This window comes from Lolium perenne, chromosome 4, assembly GCF_019359855.2.
Source record: "Lolium perenne isolate Kyuss_39 chromosome 4, Kyuss_2.0, whole genome shotgun sequence".
Lineage (NCBI taxonomy): Eukaryota > Viridiplantae > Streptophyta > Magnoliopsida > Poales > Poaceae > Lolium > Lolium perenne.
Genome location: NC_067247.2, coordinates 372770194 through 372790673, shown reverse-complemented (window position 1 = coordinate 372790673; position 20480 = coordinate 372770194). Strand labels below are relative to the sequence as shown.

The 20480-nt window shown below is 45.8% G+C and overlaps 2 long non-coding RNA genes across 2 annotated transcripts; both read right to left on the bottom strand.

Moving 5' to 3' along the window:
• Positions 1-553: 553 nt before the first annotated feature.
• On the bottom strand, positions 554-1668 carry LOC139830236 (uncharacterized). The gene is made up of 2 exons (XR_011742232.1): positions 1212-1668; positions 554-1097 (listed from the first exon to the last, which is right to left on the bottom strand). It is a non-coding gene; the product is annotated as an uncharacterized lncRNA (long non-coding RNA).
• Positions 1669-4952: 3284 nt separating this feature from the next.
• Positions 4953-6733, bottom strand: LOC139830235 (uncharacterized). Its single transcript, XR_011742231.1, has 5 exons — positions 6438-6733; positions 5857-5980; positions 5373-5748; positions 5198-5277; positions 4953-5037 (listed from the first exon to the last, which is right to left on the bottom strand). It is a non-coding gene; the product is annotated as an uncharacterized lncRNA (long non-coding RNA).
• Between the last annotated feature and the right edge of the window lie 13747 nt (positions 6734-20480).

Sequence of the window (20480 nt, the reverse complement as noted above, 5' to 3'; positions counted from 1 at the left end):
TTGGGAATACCACAATCTTTTGAGTCAAGGGTAAACAAACAATGGAGAAGTACATCCACTTGCGAGCTGTATTAGCAACCAAGTTCAAGACAGCAAACCAATGACAAAGAGAAATGCTTTGTTTCTCCTCAATTATTTCCTGGATAATTCAGATTGATGGGCATTATGACAGCAAACCAATGACCCGTTGCACCCGGCGCAAAGGCAAAAGTGAGACTGTATTATAATCTTAAGTTTTATACGATATTGTTATATATGACTGAGATTTATTGGATTTAAATGGCAAGGCACATGTCAGGTCCTCCGTTAGTTACCCATAGGTAACTGGCCATGGTACTAAGGAAGCATTTAGACCGAGTAGTCTACTCAGTCCGGTTCATAAGCTACAAAACCAGCTAAGCATATGCTGGTGGCATCAAAAGCTACTTTGTGAAATATGCTTCAGTATCTGCCCGGAAGCAAGATGAACCGATTACACAGTCATACGGTATAGATATACAAAAAAACACGATTAAGGAGCTTTTCATTGCATCATACGGTACAGATATACAAAAAAAACACGATTAAGGAGCTTTTCATTGCATAGCAACAGGGTTACAATCAACGGAAAGGCAATTACAGATAAACCAGTGCATATTCGGTCCAAATGCACCTTTGCCTTTCCTTAACAAAGTATTGAGCACACAGATGTGCAGCATCATTGCCTGCTCTACGAATAAAAACAACACAGAACCCAGAAAAATCCTGGCTAAGCTCCATTACACCATAGATAATATATGCAATTTCTGAACGCTTAAAGTTACCATTGTTCAACATCTTTGAGAGCAGCAGAGAATCAGTTTCCATGATGTTCAACAGCTTTGAGAGCACCAGACAAGCAGTTTCCATGATCACCTTCCGATCCCTAGCCAGAATCACACCATCTCGAATAGCATGAGCCTCCATAGAGAGGGCATTAGCTGCCTTCGGGTACCAGATATGGCCTTCGCAGCAAATAATTGACGCATCTGATCACGAGCAATGCATCCTGAGGCCCCTTCCCCAGGTCTAGAACTGAAAGCCCCATCACTTAACATTGTTGCAATCAACGCTGACTCCTACACAAAAGCACTTTGGATCAGAGAAGGTAAACTGAACGCCAGCTGTAGGAGCAGCAGGCGTGTAACAGATAAGGAAGGAACAAAGCACCAACGCTGATTTAGACACACAACCTGGCGATAGTAAATTCACACAAGAGGTGTACTCCCTATGACATCCGAAATCGAGAAACAATGAGCCCCTACATACACACACCATTACCAAAGAAAAAGAAAGACGTAAGCAAAGCAAACAGTCAGCAGCATACCGAATAATCATAAGGATTATGTGAAACCAACATGAACACAAAGTAGTTACTCAATCAAATCATCAAAATGAATTAGAAGAGTACAGGAAATAAAAATCATTAGGTAAATTAAAAACGTTCTCCCACACATCAATCTGAAAACATATCCAACAAAACTTAACTGGGAACCTATCTACTGCATAACTGAAAAAGACAGTAATCTGTAATTTTAGTAATACACTCTTGCTTAATGCCCACAATTTATTAAACAATTATGTGTTAGTATAATAAAATGCCACCATATAGATGATAGAAAAGAGATGTCAGTATAATAAAGTTCAGTCATTAGTTGAGACGGTCTTGACATGGCCAAAATTACATACTGTAGGGTTCACTTACAATGCACCGTCAGCCGCCGCCGATCACCCCAATATTTGGCAAAGACATCATCCATTGAAGCAATAAAATTCAACTACCATGACTGTAGTATGCCAACTGAAAAGATAAAAAAAACAAATTAAGATGGTTCTGATCCATGAAGAGGAGGGGATGAGTTCAGAGGGACATACACGGTCTAGAGGAGAGGGAGATGATTTGGTTCTCTACATTCAGCATCACCAATATAGCCGATCAATTCCACTGGCGTGAAAGCAGTAGCTCGACATTATAGGTCTTATGTTTTTTGAGGTTCTAAACAACATCTTTGTATACCTAAGAAAAATAACTACACTGATCCCATAAAGATGCTTCGCTGCTATAAATCGGCTCTATTCCACCCAGCAAACTAACTGCCTCTTGCATCACTGCCTTCTAGCGTATGCGCACTTCAGTAAACTCGCCCTGGAGAGAGCACGGAAGAAATAATGTACTTAGAATTCAAGAAAAAGAACAAAATGGTGCAGTACCACCCCAGTTGTGGTGTATAAGAACTACCCCAGCTCTACATATTTTCTTAGCAATTTACTCAAGATAACGTCTAGCGTAATAGGAAGAACCAACAAGGGTCAAGGTGGGAACTTTTTCAAACCATGGACCTGGTACTATTAAAAACATTCTTTCTTTATCTCAGATAACATGTATGAGATAAGTATACCTGAAGGATAAGCCTATCTTCATCTAGAAGTTCTACTGATTGCCTTCCACGAACAAATTTATGATAAAAGATAAGTTCCTATGAAACAAAAATATTAAATCTGATGGTTAAGAAATGAAATAGCAGATAAGTAGTTGAAAATAGCCATTGTGTTGCCTTCACCTTTCTCCTACAATGTAAACTATACATCATACTGTAATAGTTATGCCTGTGTATCAAGCACTTAATAGCAGATAAGTACATGATTTGGTTCATATTAACCTAAGCATTGCAGGAATAGTGTCACAACCAATTACTGAAATAGTAAAATGCACAATAAAAGTGATGTATGTGATCATGAACAACTATAGTTACACATTATTAGAAGAACAGGACATGGCATCCTTAAGTTAATTCTAATAGAAGCTCATAAAGTAAATTACTTGCCGAAGCATATCTAAGTTTGAGTGATGATATCAATACGAGAAATATCATCAAACACTGCAGCACCATCTTCTGATGGCAGGTGGATAGCAATATCCCAAAGCAAACAAATCGGCGTGCTTCATCCATTGACAAACATGAGCAAGACCAACTCTTCACAGAATCATCATCTTGATCAAGAAATGAATGCATGACTCACACTATAAGAAACGTGCATGACCAGGGGAGGCAGCTGACTATAATAGTGGACATAATAGAGGATAAAATGTAGGTGGAAGGGGTGATTTACAACATTCATGCTTGGGACGAGCATGTCCTGACCATTCATAACATCTAGTACGTAAAAGCAAAAGCATGACCCTCCCACTAAATACATTCTAAGAAATGGCACCCACCTAGTTTTTTTTCTTGATTAGATATCCCACACCAAACTTATGGATAAGGTGGAATTTTTTAGCAGGCAATCAGCTGATTGGGCAGTATAAGCAGACAAAATTTCACAGCATCGAACTACTTCAACGGACCTTTTATTCTGTTTCACACAGCAGCAAGAAGGAACCCCTATAACCTGCAAAATACAAGCTACCTGTACACCTATACCAATGTAAGAGGGCAAGGGAACAGTTCCATGTGCGGCATACTAAGGGCTCAGCAGCAAGCAACTATGGAAAGTACTACTTGCTAGACGATCAAAAGCACATCTATAAGTAGGCAAACCATCATTTTTAAGTGACCAGGAATTTTACTAACAACGGCTGAAGCAATTAATGGTATACAGTTAACTAAATAAAGTCCATTATCTGAAGAAAGGTTTTGTGTTGCAGATTTGGGAACTGTAATACTACTGTCCACTTGACTAAATAAGTCCACTTGACTAAATTAAGCCCATCATCTGAAGAAGCCTTTTTTTGTTTGCTATCAAGTATATTTAGTTAATTAAAATTTTGCAGTAGCTTTGCTTTAGAATTTAGTCAAGATCCATTTTTTCCCTCAGTTTCTTTTTAGGGGTCATAATCCTATTCTGCTATTCAAGTGAATTTATGGTTCTTGAATCCTTATCCTCCTTTTTGATCCAGAAATTAAATGGGAAGGCACATTCATAACAGCTGGGGAAAGTTGCTTGTACTGTGTACCAGCAGCTACATCTATCAACAACAAACAACAGCTAAAGCAATGAATCAGCTGAAGCAATGAATCAGCTTTTTTATACTGCTGAGACCATTATCTACACAAAAATAATAATAAAAGGGTACGAAAAGAAAGGACCAAATTTACAAAATAGGAGAGGAGATAGTAAGTCCACATATAATACTTTATTTTTCTAACCATATTGTATAGATTTCAGCACCTAGAGACAAATAATAATTTATGGGCTAGTGAAAGACATGACAAAACTTGAGACATTACAAAAAATATAGGCTAACATCAATAACCAGAATACACGAAGCCAGCAGCCAGATAAATAATAGTGTAATAAGTTACAGAAAGAACCAAGGACCACAAATGATGGATCAAGTAAATACAAATTGACGTGCTGAAGTCACATAATGAAATGAATAATAAATCATGCAGGAAACAAGTTTGGTATCATATATGTTACTTTCAAAAAAGAAGGAGTCTATCAACACTTCCTTATAATTCCCAGGAGTTGTTGGTCTGTAGTCAGGGAATTACTTGTCTGAAGAAAATGCCTTGCAGATTATCTGTGGGTCGATCATGCTTGATGCACAAGGAAAAAAGGAGCTTGTCATCCTGAGGAATAACATATTTTGATAAGCAAAGACGAAGCCAAAGAAAGGCTTATATGCTTTACCTTATCATGCCACTAATATTAGCTGGAAGCCTACCTTCTCGCCATCCGGGCACTCGTATAGTAGACTTTTATGCATTGAAGCAGTTTCATAGGTGGAGGAAGTTCGTGTGAAGCACTCAAGCACATCGCAGGGCCACAACCTCGGATTGTACGTAAATTTAACTGCAAAGAGAGACAGATGACTCAAGATGACAGCTACTATACCACACTGCAGAGATACTTTATTTGCAACAAGAAAAGATCCTTGATAAAACAAATTAATTAGACACAAAATGTTGCTGCAATCTGAATTCTCATATGTTGATAGTCTGGATTGTCCTCAAAACGCAGTGAGCAGCAGTGATGGAAGTAGGACTGAAATTCAGAGGGTATCTATGATAGAGCCTGATTTTTTTTTAAAGCCCAGAACATATATCCAGATGCAAAAACATTAGAATTGACAGTTTCAGAAAATAGTGTGAACTCGAGGGCTACCCTATTTCGATATTGGGAATTTACATGTCTGGCTTATGGTGAAACCACAATATATGCAAAAAAGACAAACCTGAGTTAAGGGAGGATGACAACCATATATTGTGGTAATTTACTTGCAGTTTCTTCTCCAACCTTCCTGGATTGCATAGCCTAACGAGAGGGCACACATATTTGAGAAATAGCATATGGAGTTGGACAGAGCACATGAGAATAAACATGGAAAAGAGAGAAGAGGATGAGCAAACCTGGGGCAGCGATGGAGTCCACGAAGACCAAAGGTGGTTGTTGTCGCTGTCGCCTGTCGGTGAATCTCCTGGATATCCAAATTCTAACTACGAAATAAAATAAAATTAGGGAGGAAGGAATCAGAAGGAGTCAGTGTGGGGAAGGCCAGCTGAAAAAAATAAGATGATGCTCCCACGGGGAGAGATGGAGGTCAGCTATGTCAAATGGGAGCCTGGATAACTCTTCTCTGACCTTGTGCCAAGACTGCCAACTAAATCCTAGACACCGCATCCAAATCCATGGCTGGCTTGCAACCTCCACGACGCTGCCTCCAAATCTCTGGCCAGCATGCAACCTCCATGATGTTGCTTCTAAATCCCGCCTTTCCTGAGTCATCTATTAACATGTTCAAGTGTGAGAAGAATTTTCACAAATACATCTCATCCGCATTATTCTAATAATCAAATCAACCAGTGAGGGGAGAGAGCCAGATGGAGGCCGCACCTGCGAGCTGAAGCAGATCGGGGAAGGAGGTCCCATGTCGCCTCTCCCCGTGGGGTTTCGATCGGTGCTGGCCGTCGGCGACACTCCTCTTGATGCTCTCACCGGCCGTTTGTACTATTGAGAGCTGGTGTGCACAAAAGAAAAAACTTACATCAGCCTGCAGGCCGCCATCTTCGACCGACAAATAATAAAGCGGAGGAAGATTCAACTACAACAGAGGCAACTACTGAATCCTCCTGCACCAATGCTGGTAATTGTCACCACCAGCATAGGAATCTCCCGCCACCAAACCCAAAAATCATTAGCAAATTTGAATCATATGAGACAACCTAACATCGTCAATCAACCTGTCAGGTCTATGAACGTGCTTCCAAGTTCACATCGTGGAAAAAGGCAAGAAAGGTAATTTCTCAGATTAAGACAAATCCATCTAAAAATCTAGAAATAAAGAGAAAGAGAAAAGGAGGAAGGAATCACATCCTACGATAAAAAGGGAAGAACAATACCACAAGGTAACATCTCAGATCAAGACGAGTCCATCTAAAAATCTAGAAATAAAGAGAAAGGTAAGGGGAGGATACCTGTGCCAGCCATGGAGTCCACGAATACCAATGGTGATTGCTTTCCCTGCCGGTGAATCTGCTGGACGACCAAACCCTAGAAGCAAAATAAAAGTGGGGAGGAAGAGGAATCAGAAAGAGGAGCCCATTTGCAAAAACCAAATGGAAAAAAATCACCTGCTGCAGCTGTCACGCAGCACCCCGCCGTGCACGGGACAGGCAGACAGCCAACCGTTCCCGTCCTGCTCGCTTCTGCCGCCCCACCCACTCCAACCGCCGCCACCAGCAGAGCTCCCGGAGTTCCTCCAAATGCGCCGCCCCACCAAAACCTAAGGAAAGGAGGGAGAAGTCAGACCATGGAGGCAAATCGCGCGCCTCCTCCTTCGGGTCCGCCGGGGCAAGCACCATCGCCACTGCCTTGACCTTAACCTCCTGCTGCTTCACGCGGCCTCGGGCGCCGCCGCCACGACCCTTGTCCCCCTCCTCCGGGCGAGGCCGGCCGCTCCTCCAAACGAGGCCGGCTGCCAACCAAATCGTCCTCCTGAGCGGCATTGAGCTCTCCACCACGAGCTCGCCGCATTAGCATCGACGCCCTTATCGGCGAAAAAATCGCCTCCTGGCTCCCACTGGTTCGCCTGGGAGCACGAGCACGTGCGGTGGTCAGCCCCGGGGTGGCTCAGCGGTGGCCATCCTCGACGCGCCGAACGCCGTCTCCAGCCGTCGCCGCCGCTAGGCGCGCAGCCCTGCCACCGGCGCGGCGCCGCCCTCCGCCGATACCCTTTCCTGCAGCGCCTCTTTCCGGCCGGTGCTGCTCGGCCGCGTCCTGCGCTCCCTCATCTTGCTCATCCCCGCGCTCTCCCCTGACGGCCCGCACCAACTCCTCAGCCTCCCCACACCCAAACTCGACGCCGCAACTTGGGCCACGCAGAAGATCGTCGTCGCCAGCTCGGCGTGCGTCGCCTGCGGCCGGCGTCGCTCAACGCGCGCTCCCCGCCGCCGCACTGGCAGGGGAATCGGAGCCGCGGATGTGTCGTCGCCGCTGCCGGTCGATGCGTCGTCGCTGCTTCTGGTCTCCCCCGCGCCAAATCCCGCCATCCCCGAGCCGCACGGCCGCCGGCAGGATGCAGCACGACTCGATCTGGTTTTCACTGCGGGGGAGAGGAGAGGAGAATGGTGCTGGGCTCTAGGAAGGGGGGATTGGCTGCTTGCTTTTCTCGATCTAGGGTTTCACCGCGGACGCGAAAAAAGGTGACACGAAACGAGCAGCGTCGCAGTCTCCAGCAGTCGGCCCCCGCACGTAGCTGGCCCCATGCGTCACTGACTTAGTCGGAAACTAAACAAGTGAGAAAAATATTCACCGATCGAATGGCTGTGGTGAAAAGTGGGACTTGAGATTTACTGTTGCAACCTGATTGAACGACCCAGATTCGTTTGCCCCTTCAGACCCCTGGTTGAGAGGGTAGTCTTTGAACATTTATAGAAGTAATGCAAGTTCACTAATTCTGGTTTCTTCAATCCACACACCAAACCGACGTTCCGGAGTACTCGCAGTCCAGCCTCGCCACCATCTCCGGCGTCAGCTGGAACCATTGGCTTATCACGAGAGTCACCTTATTTTTATTTCCACAAAATCGGGTCGGACCCACGAATAGAACGATGTATATAACATCCATGAATTCTCCATAGATTATTGGTCTGTAGGCAGAGACCCCAGGCGCGGAGCCGTCGCAAGACGGCAAGAGATCATGGCCGCCGCTGCACCCATTCAGTTCTTCGACAGCCCGTCACCTGGTTTGCCCCGCCTCGTCATGTATTTCCGCCGCCACCCGCCAGGCATTAGATTGAGAGTTTGCTATTCCGCCTTCCACGTCGGGGGTGTGTCATCGCCGTACTCGACGAAGGCTTGGCCTGGCGCATGGGCTTGGTGAGGCCTAATCCTTTGCGGCCTTCACAGAACATGTCGAAGAGTTGTTCGAACTCGAGGCGACAGCTAGCGCATCCGAAGCACGGACACGGCGGTGTAGAAGCTCTTCTTCGACTTCCGATGACTGCTCCTATGCTGGGGTTTTGTGTTGGCAATCGCGGCGGCAGACGTGGTTGTTAAATTGTACTCTTCTAAGATTTGATTCGATATGATGTCGTGAGAAGGCATCTTCCCTGGCTATACTACCTCCGTTTCAAGGAATAAGGCGCCCTCGTTTTACGATCTTTTTGTTTGACCAAAAATTACTTCAAATAGATAAAAATTGTTTGTATAAAATTTGTATCATTAAAAAGTGTTTTTCAATACGAATCCAACGATACTATATACATATAATATAATCAAGATATTGTTGCTCAATTTTTATGGTCGAAGTTCGTCTTGAAATACGCGTGCGCCTTATTTCTTGAAACGGAGGTAGTATATGGGAGGAGACAGGTGTGATCCGTTTTGATCTCCTTTAAGACTGGAACTAACACGGAATCAGGAGTTAGGATCGACTACGTACGTACGGAGCACGATCTCACGGTTTTTTCACGATCCAAAGATGGTTTTTTTCGTGCGGGGTGTTTTTTTTATGTACGAAGCGGCTTTCAGACGTACGGACACCACCGATTGACGCCTAGCAGCTATAACAACTACTTGGAATAAAGCTATTACATGATGAATACACACGCAGGTCTTAAAAATGTAAGGACAACATTAGACTCCTGCTGGTTGCCATAATACAATAATGATCATTTGATACATAAAATATAATCACAATCACATGGCCATGTCACATCACATGCCCCTGCAATACCAAGTTAGACGCCTCTAAATTTTCTTTGCATGTTTTACGTGACTTGGGGCTTTCGAATAAGAACCGTTCATACCTACGAACTTGAACCACGACGCTGATACAAGTGTTGTCAAGTGCATATTGTAAATTGGATCTTAACTATGCAATACACCCGAAGAGTGACTTATGCAATACAGGTTGCATGTCAAGCGTGGAGAAAGTATCATGTGCGCGGATATGTAAGGTTAGCCCGGGCCGCTTCATCCCACCATCCCGCAAGATGCAAAGGACACGAAAAAAAAGACAACAAGAGTATCAACGCCCACAAAAACATTGTGTTCTACTCTTGCAACATATCTATGCATAGACACGGCTCTGATACAACTGTAGGGTTCATTGCATAGAAAACAAAAAAAATCTACCGCAAAGATGAATAAAACCAAGATCCAATCTATGGAAAAAGTCAAGATCTAATCTATGAGATAAGAGATCCGATATAGATGAGAACTAACCCTCAAAGATCCAAAGACTTAACGAGATCTGATCTCGTGGTTGATGAAGACGATCCTTCCGGTGATGCGATCCGGCAGCACTTCCGTACTCGGTCACACATACAGAGTCGATGAAGACCTTCCTCTCCCCGTTCCAATGGGCAGGGGAGGTAGTAGATCCCCTCAGAATCCTAGCAGCACGATGGTGTGCTGATGGTGGTGGACGAGAATTCCTGCAGGGCTTCACCTAAGCCAGAGCAGGAGAAAGTCGGAGGGAGGACAAGTGGCTGATTAGGGTTAAGGGGAAGGGGCAATGGCCGGCCACACCTCCCCTCTTTATATAGTGGGGGGGTCAGCTAGGGTTGCCCTCTTGGCCCCACTCCCATCTAGGTCCAGCGCAAGGGGAGGGGGAGTTTTCTTCCCCCTAAGTCTCCCTCTTTTAGGGATTTCCCTAAACCCTAGGGGGGTTGACCAGCCTGGGCCTTGAGGCCTGGTGCGCCTAGCCCATTAGGGATGGTGACGAGGTGGCTCCTCGGCAATGCCCACGATGAGGGGCTTAGGGTTGACGAAAGGCAACGATTGAGATTCTGGGAGCGAGAGAAGACACGACGTACCCAGGTTCACGTCTCCGCGGTGGAGGATCACTACGTCATGCTATGTAGCGACCCAGGAAAATACCCCATATTAGTTTTGTTTATTGTTCGTTTTCTCGTCGTCATCACATCATCATCGTGGCATAAATCACCATGCATGCTTTCATAAAATCTCTCAACAAAGTTATTTTATTAAAAACCCTATGTTGTTTGCAAAATTATTCCAAGGTTTAATAAAACCCTCCCACCTTTCTTCATATTTTATAGCAAACTGAATAGAAATTATTTTTTGGAAATATTTGTATGTGGTTTAAAACCAAACATCTAGTTTTCGAAATAGACCCACTGCTTTAAAATCTCTTCAAAACCTTCGCTCTATCTCTTTTTTGTTTTGTTTTCTGGACTTAGTGAGCAAAAGAAGAGAAGAAGCCCTGTAGCTTTGTTTTTCCCTTCCTGGCCATCTTTGGAGAAGCAGGCGAACTAGCCTTTCTTCACCCGGCAGCCCACCAAGCCACCACATGGCTTCTTCCTTTTCCACCGAATCAGCACAGCCCATGAAGCACTTCTAGAAGAAAAACAGGGGATAGGATCTCACCTGAGTAGCAGATCAGTAAATCCTTGGTGGCCGCCATGGAGAAGCTATCTCTGATCTTGTCGATGCACGGACGAGCAGAGGCAGCGGAGGCGAGAACAGGGAGAACGATGGACCTGCTTCGTCGGTGGCGTCTGGATCTAGATGTCGATTCTGCTCACGCCTGAGGTAGGGAGGAGGAGGCGACTGGATTTTGAACTCGGACTGGTCTCGGTGCCATCCTGTACAATACCGCACGTCGCAGGTGACCCCCTCAACCGTATATCATACGAGAAGGTACCATGTATCTACTGCTCACCGCTCGTATTGAAACGAAAAGGCCGGTCAAACCTTGCAGCACGTGGGCCCGGCGACCGAATCTTACAGCAACACGGACGGAGGTTGATATCCACAACGCCCCATATCAGCTCCGCGAACGCATTTTCGTGCATCGGCCAATTCGTCGTTGATCGGGGCGGCTGGAGCTCCAAGATCGGGTCAGCGGATGTCTCCGGGGCAGGTAGCATGTGCTCAGATCTGAGGGTGCCGTCGTCCTGGACGAACGCAGAGAGGCAGAGCAGGCCCGGGCAGGAGGGACTCGGGGGGCGGAGTTGCTGGCGACGTCGACGGGTGGATCTCGTGGCGACTCTAATGGCGGAACCTCGGGGCGGTAAGAAGCCGACGTCGGTGAAAAATCTAGGTGGTGCCGGCGGCCAGATCGGGTGGCGCCGCCGGATCGGCGGGATGCTGGAGAGATTCGTGGTCTTCTGCCTGCATGCACGTTGTCCCAGCGCATCGCCACATTGGACCTCCGCCGCCGACGCCACTACCCTGCCGGCCGTCGGGAGCTCACGGAGGGCTCGATCTGTGCCAGAACCCAGGACCATGGGGGCTGATCTATTTCCGTGCGGGGAGGGAGAGTCTCTGCGGGACGGGGCAGTGCGACGACTTTGACTAAACGTGCTCGACGTGGAGTTGTTTTCTTCACGGTCGTTCGCTCCGTCCGGTTTTTTCTCGCTCGGGAGAAGGGACGTGGTTTTTCTGCCGGTTCTTTTAACGTACGACGGTTTAATGACGTACGACCACCACCTCTAGCAAATTAATAATAGTAAAGAAGATTAATCTGGAAATTATTGTTGTTCTTACTTTTGTGGGCTCACTAGTGTAGTACGGCCAGTTCCGATCTTTCAAAGAAAATTCTATTGAATTAGTACATGTTTAGATCAAATTTTATTTTATATGAGTCTACATTTAAATTTTAGTCTCTACTACTTAAAAATAAGAAACGTGCTCTCCCTTCTCTCCTTACTTTCGTCGTCCTTTTGGTCGTTCGCCGTCGTCCACCTTGGCTTCGCAGACCTTTCTCTTGCTGGAATTTGTGAGCATTTGGCCTTTGGCCCATGGTCCATTATCAAATTCTGAAACTCACATGGCCCATTCCAATAATCAGTGGCAGCACTAGTGGGGGCTAAAGTTTAGTCCCACATTGCTAGTTGGGAGAGAGTTGGAGTGGTATATAAGGTGGGCTGTTCTAGTCCTAGTAAGTGAGTGAGAAGAGAGAGAGCCCTCGCGCACTCCTCCTCCTCCGCCGCTGACATGGGCATACCCTTCGGGTACCCATTATTAGTATACCAGGCTCGGCCCAATATGGAGAAGGCACAATATGGAGAGAAGGCCCAACAAGGCAACCCGAAGAAGTAGTCGACTAGGACTCTTGTAAAACCCTAGGCTGGTTGCATATATAAAGCTAGCCAGGGCACCCGAGATAGACAGAGGACAACAGATAGACAGAATATAGACAACATAGCTCCGCCTATGGCGGTACCCTGTAAACACACATATGATCATATACTAGATTGCTAGCAGCACGTAGGGATCCTCCACCGAGGGGACCCGAAGCTGGGTACGTCGTGTGCCTAATCTCGACCCCGGAATCTCCATCGTCGCTCTCCCGAAACCCTAGTCTACAATACGTAGGCATTGCTGAGGTATTCCCTCGTCAATTGGCGCCGTCTGTGGGAATCTGCGACGGCTGGATTTTGTTATCCGGGCGGGATTCCTCATCATGTGATACACAACGGATCTTGGTCGGTGCAAATCAACGCATCGACAGAAGTAGCTTCGTCGCAATACAAGGCGGGTTCTACGCCGACTATGTTTCCCGAAGTGCAAGTCGCCAGATTGGATTCCCGAGTGCAAGTCGCGAGATTGGATTCCTGAAGGTGATTCTCGGCAAAAGATCAAGCCGGCAACACGTCGTAAAAATTCCAAGAAGAGCAGATGCTGGGCAGCCAATGGAAAGCACAAATAGTTTGGCCGATCAGCGAGGACGGCAGCGTTCCAAGCGAAAAGGAATTATCCGGCCAGCAAACCGAGTTGATCAACCCCACGTGACCCTATCCTGATTGGGAGCTTCTTATTTAAGTTTTTTTTTTTTCTTTTCTCTCATCGACTGATTTACATGGTTCTAACATCCACGCACAAATATCTTTCTTGTCTATGCATGTCTAACCTGGCAACCGAACAATTCAATGGGCTTGGAGAGGATCATCTTCATCATGTGCAGTCACAGTTTTTGAAGACCCGACAGTATATTTGCGTCGCAAATCGGCGCTCCGATTTCATCCGATACAAAAATATCAGGTGCCATATTTCCAGTTAATTACTACTACTAAAATTATTTCGTCAAAGATTCTTTGGCTCGTACTATTATTTGTGTGCAAGATTTTGCGCCACAATATAACTGCAGATTGAAACAAAACTTTGACTGCTCCACACCGCGCCCGTCGCATGGACTTTCTTTGGTGGCGCAATTATTTTGACCGCGCCCACTGCATGGATTATCTTTGGTGGCGCAATTATTTTGACCGCACCCGCCATATGGACTATTTCTGCCGCGCAACTATCTCGACTACGTCTTCTTCATCAGCCGCGCCGGCCATACGTCTGGCAGCTACATCAACTATTTTTTGCTGGGCGATTAATTCGACTCCATCCACCATGCGACCTACTTTCACGTCGACTCCGTCCCACTTGATAAAAAAGCTAAGTGTTCCTTTCCCGAGTGTTAATTATTATTTACTTTCGCCACACCAGAATACTCGGGGGCTGCGTCATTACAATATTACAGCAAATACACCCAAACACTGAGGGATGCGCCATTACTTCATTCCCACAAATATATTCTATTACTTGGCGAATTTCTTTTCTTCGGCTCTGGATGCATCTTCCTCGGCTCAATGGATTTATCTTCTTCAGTTCAATGAGTTTATCTTCTTCGGCTCAATGAATTTATCTTCTTCGGCTCCTGGATTTAATTTCTTCGGCTTACTGGATTTATCTTCTTCGGGTTATCATTGGTTTCCTCTAAATATAATACTACCCGCCGGATTTCTGGGTCAGTGGATTTATAATCGATGATTATTACTGGATTTATTTCTTCGGGTCAGTGAATTTATTCGGGTTCATCTATATGGTTATTACTGGCTTACTCTTATACAATTCTACCCGACGCGTTTCCGGGTCAATGGACTCATCTTCTATGGTTATTACTGGAACTATTTTCTTCGGGTCTATGGATTCATCCTCTATAATATCAACGGATTCATCTTCTGTGGTTATTACTGGATTCTTCGGGTCAATGGATTCATCCTTTATGATATCGACGGATTCATCTTCAATATATGCTCTATATGGCGTAATCTTCAATATGGACTCATCTCAAATACTTCATCTTGGATTCATCTTCATGGACTTATATTATATTATTGACAATGGCTTCATCCTAAATGGCTTCACCTTATATGACGCCGCGATTACGTCAACTTCTTTCGACATCATGGCTAACACTCGGGGGCTCAACCATGACTTCGCCTCGGGTCGCAACTGCGACACAACATCTAAGTAACAATCATGACATCACCCCAGCAGCGCTCGGGGGCTTGGATATTTCTTCATCAATAATATGGCGGCATCTACTTTCGTTATTTGGTGGTTTTTACTTCGGCTCAACTTCTTCTCGGCACTCGAAGACTTCATCGCATCAACTCCGTCGTGCGTAATAAGCTAAGTGTTCCTTTATTTCACATAAAGTTGATTATCATTTACTTTTGCCGCACCCGATGCTCGGGGGCTGCGCGGCGTATATGCACTTTACATATCATCGAATCTGAGCATCTGACACCGCATGCGAAAAAGAGAGTCAAGGAAAAGATAGAAAAAGTTTGTTTATTTTTGCAGGAGAAAGCAAAATTCAAAGTATATAAGAGAGAACCCGAAGAAATTGTCTACAGGGAGAACTCGACAAAATTGTCTTCAAGAAAGAGCAGGACCCGAAAAATTATCCTCAAAAAGGTCCCGACAAATTATCCTCAAAGAGTACCCGACGAATCTTTTTCAGGGAGGAACCCGACAAATTATCCTCAAAGAGTACCCGACGAATCTTCTTCAGGGAGGAACCCGACGAAATCAAAAGAGTACACGACAAAATCTTCTTCAAGGATGAACCCGACGAAATCTTGGGAGAACCCGACGAAATTTTATTCAAGGAGAACACGAAGAATTTTCCTCAGGGAGGTCCCGAAGAATTTTACTCAGGGAGGTCCCGAAGAATTTTCCTCAGGGAGGTCCCGAAGAATTTTCCTCAGGGAGGTCCCGAAGAATTGTCCTCAAGGAGGACCCGAAGAAATTTTCCTGAAGGAGGAACTCGACGAAATAATCATCAAGGAGGAACCCCCCCCCAAAAAAAAAAAAAAAAAAAAAAAAAGAGAGAGAAGAGGATAGACAAATTTTCGGGTCCATTGACTCGTCATTTGTTCCGAGCAAGAGTATCGGCAATGTGCCTGCCGACAATATAGAAGAACCCAATATATGCGGCTGTCTCATCACGTCAGAGAAAAATATAGAAGAACCCGCAAAATGGGTCATTGCATCAGCCGAACAAGGCACTCGACAATATATTCTCAGAGCGCCAAAGTTGCGATCAATCTCTGAATGCCGCAAAACTTTGCGAAGGTAAGACCCCAGATCCGTTCTGCTGGGCGTGGCATCGCCAAAGACTGCGCTCTGCTACTTTTATCCGTATCAACAGATACGAAGAAAAATCCTAACGGACGCGTTAGGTACCCGATAAATATAACTGGGGCTCGACAGATGGTAAGACCTTAAGCGGCACCTGTCGAGTTAGCACCAGTATCCCGAGATCATGTCCAGGGACGTGATCTTGAAGTCGGTTTTTGCGGATTGCCACTAGAGCAGTTAACTAGTACCTGATCCGTCAGATGAACTAGCCCCAACTACCATTATCCCTGTACAATATAGATATGGATGTCAAATAAAAATAGCAACGGCCTGGAGTCGATAAAAAGAGGGACTGCGCCAGGTTGTTTATCGAGTAGTACAACTTGAGCCTATGCCTAGGTGCAAGCACCTGCTCATAGGCTCGGGGGCTACTCTTATCGAGAGTATTGTTCACCCTCCCGATAAGATACAAGAAAGAGGAAAAGTTGTGGTGTCGATTAAAAGCAAGTTGAGCCTACACCCAAGTGCAAACACTTGGCTGTAGCCTCGGGGGCTACTCCCATCGGGAGCGCTGGTCGCGCACCCGATAAATGTGAAAAGCTCAAGAAAGAATGACAATATAGAGGCATAAAGCGTTGAGCCTACACCCAAGCACAAGTCCTTGGCTGTAGCCTCGGGGGCTACTCCCATCGGGAGCGCTGGTCGCGCACCCTATAGAAAATAACTTCGACAACATCTATGACAATCAAGGTTTGCAGGCTCAACTCGATTCAACTACTCGAGTGGAGCCTACTCCCATCGGGAGCGTATGAATTTCATCAAGTCCTCCAGAAATATAGTTAAGTTCTTCATCGAGTAGTACAACTTGAGTCTATGCCCAAGTGCAAGCACTTGCCCATAGACTCGGGGGCTACTCCCATCGGGAGCGCTGCCGCGCACCCGACAGAAAAACAATTTCGAGAATCGTCGACATCATCTACGCTACACATGATCTACGACATGGACCTCGCCTTGTATTTCTTCGACTTCGGAGATAGTTATGCTTGGAGTTTCTACGCAAGTCTTCGACTTCCCTATAAACTCGGGGGCTACTGACATGGGCATACCCTTCGGGTACCCATTATTAGTATACCAGGCTCGGCCCAATATGGAGAAGGCACAATATGGAGAGAAGGCCCAACAAGGCAACCCGAAGAAGTAGTCGACTAGGACTCTTGTAAAACCCTAGGCTGGTTGCATATATAAAGCTAGCCAGGGCACCCGAGATAGACAGAGGACAACAGATAGACAGAATATAGACAACATAGCTCCGCCTATGGCGGTACCCTGTAAACACACATATGATCATATACTAGATTGCTAGCAGCACGTAGGGATCCTCCACCGAGGGGACCCGAAGCTGGGTACGTCGTGTGCCTAATCTCGACCCCGGAATCTCCATCGTCGCTCTCCCGAAACCCTAGTCTACAATACGTAGGCATTGCTGAGGTATTCCCTCGTCAGCCGCCCGCCTCGTCACGACGCGCCGCGGGTTGCGGGAATCTCGCCGAGCCGAGCTTATCTTTTTTTGCTGTTTGGGAAATTAATTGTGTAATCAATTTTGAGTCATTAACGGACGCGTTACTCAGCCGTTTTGCCTTCCGGTTTTTCTGGATCGTGGCTGTGTCGACTCGGACGTGGGCTGCGCCCCACGACCTTCCCGAACCACACTATATAAGCGCGAACGAGAACCCTAGCCTGTACGCGACACATATGCGACTACCTGTTTCCAGTTCATTGCGCCGCCGCCTTCGTCTTCCTCATCCCGTCCGTCGGCGTGCACCGACTGCCGGGACAGTAGGCCTCCGGAACCCTGCCTCTCGTGAACCTGTACGGGTGAGGGGCAATCAGGTTTTTGGGGAGCGCTCAGGCGCGACTACTGGCATCACGACGTCGTCATCGGACGACGAGTTCCTCCACACCGACAACTTCTTCCCGGACCTCAGCGACTTCTTCGACAACCTCAACATGGGCGACAACGACACTGCTGTGAAGTATGTGATCTTGTCGTTTCTCTTTCAGTTTCTGTTAGAGTTTCTTCTTCTAGTGTATGCGGTAGATGCGATCGGTTTTTCTACTTTAGATGTGATCTGTTCATCTATCTTACTAGACTGCACGTTTAGTTTATTTGTTTACATAGTCATGAATTATCAATTACTTGTTCGGATTATTTCATATGGATATTTGCTTATATATTCAACAATCCAAAAACCTGATTATAGGCAAATCAATTAAAGCAGCGTTGCTGCCGCTACTCGACCTCCCCTCTTTGATGGTATGCATTACAAGAGGTGGCGCACAAAGGCAGTTCTATGGTTTACAAACCTAGGCTGTTTTAGCGCCACAGATGCAAGACCTGAGGGGCCTCTCTCTGTAGAGGAGCAGGAAAAGTTTGAGAAGGTCGACGCCATGTTTAAGGCGGCCTTGTTCAGCATTCTTGGGGACAACATTGTTGACCCGTACATGGCTTTCGACCATGGCAAAGATGCGTGGGATGCGCGCGAGGCCAAGTTTGGGGTCTCGGACGCTGGCACTGAATTGTATGTCATGGAGCAATACTATGACTACAGGATGACTGATGAGCGCTCCGTGGTTGAGCAGGCTCATGAGATTCAGTCCCTTGCCAAAGAACTCGAGCAGTTTAAGTGTACCTTACCGGACAAATTTGTGGTCGGTGGCATTATTGCCAAGCTTCCTCCTTCATGGAGGAACTTTGCTACTTCTCTTAAACATAAGAGACAAGAGTTTTCCGTTTCGGATCTCATTGGCTCGCTTCATGTGGAAGAGAAGGCGAGAGCAAAGGACACACGCGCTCGTAGTTTTGAGGGAGGTTCTAGTGTCAATGTGGTACAGAAGAAAAACTTCCAATCCCACAAGTCCAAGAATAAGAACAATGGAAAAGGCAAGTTTGACGAGAAGAACAAAGCCTCAAACTCAACCAACTTCAAGAGGAAAACTCCTTATAAGAAGAAAGGGAACTGCCATGTTTGTGGCGCTCCTGGACACTGGGCTCCTGATTGCCCAGAACGCCATGATCGGCGTGGGAATAGCGGCAAGTCCGCAAATGTTGTTATTGGCGTTGATACTGAGATGAAGGACGTTGGGTACGGTATTTCTCCTACTGTCCTTTCAGTATGTAATTCTCCTGATTGGTGGATAGACACCGGAGCCAATACACATGTATGTTCTGATGTGTCTATGTTTTCTTCTTATCAGGTTGCAAGGACTTCCTCCGTGCTGATGGGAAATGGCTCATGTGCTTCTGTTCGTGGTGTTGGTACGGTGGATCTGAATTTTACTTTGGGAAAGACCATCCAGCTGAAGAATGTGCAGCACGTTCCCTCCATTAATAAGAATCTCGTTAGCGGATCGCTTTTATGTCGAGATGGTTTTAAGTTGGTCTTTGAGTCCAATAAAGTTGTAATTTCCAAGTGTGGACAATTTGTTGGAAAGGGTTATGTGTGCGGAGGATTGTTCCGCTTATCTCTGTCAGACATATGTACTCAAATTATTAATCATATTTGCAATTATAGTGAGTCCGATATTTGGCATTCACGACTTTGTCATATTAATTTTGGGTGCATGACGCGGCTAGCAAATATGAATATAATTCCGAAATTTGCTATTGTCAAGAAATCCAAGTGCCAAGTATGTGTGCAAGCAAAGCAACCACGTAAGTCTCACAAGACTGCGGAGGCAAGAGACTTGGCACCGCTGGAGCTTATACATTCGGATCTTTGTGAAATGAATGGCGAATTGACAAAAGGAGGGAAAAGATACTTCATGACTTTAATTGATGACTCTACTCGATATTGTTATGTGTACCTCCTGAAATCTAAAGATGAAGCTCTTAATTACTTCAAAATCTTTAAAGCTGAAGCAGAAAACCAACTTGATCGAAAGATCAAGCGGCTAAGGTCTGATCGTGGTGGAGAGTATTTTTCCAACGAGTTTGATTCTTTTTGTGCGGAACATGGTATTATCCATGAGAGGACGCCTCCCTACTCACCTCAGTCAAATGGGGTGGCCGAAAGAAAGAACCGTACTCTAACTGATTTGGTTAACGCCATGTTAGATACATCGGGTCTATCCAAGGCATGGTGGGGGGAGGCGATATTGACTGCATGTCATGTCCTAAACCGTGTCCCCACAAAGAACAAAACCATTACCCCGTTTGAGGAATGGGAAAGGAAAAGGTTGAAACTCTCTTACCTACGAACTTGGGGTTGTATGGCGAAAGTAAATGTGCCGATACCCAAGAAGCGCAAGCTTGGACCAAAAACCGTGGATTGTGCTCTTCTGGGATATGCATTTCATAGCATTGGCTACAGATTTTTGATAGTAAAATCTGAGGTATCCGACATGCATGTTGGTACAATTATGGAGTCGAATGATGCGACTTTCTTTGAGGATATCTTTCCCATGAAAGAAACGTCTAGCTCATCAATTCAGGAGATGCCCAGTTCATCTACTCAGGAACTATTTCCTGAACCTACCATGGCTATAGAACACTTTGATAATCCTGTGGAGGATGACAATGAAGCTCCCAAAAGGAGCAAGAGACAGAGGACTGCAAAGTCCTTTGGTCA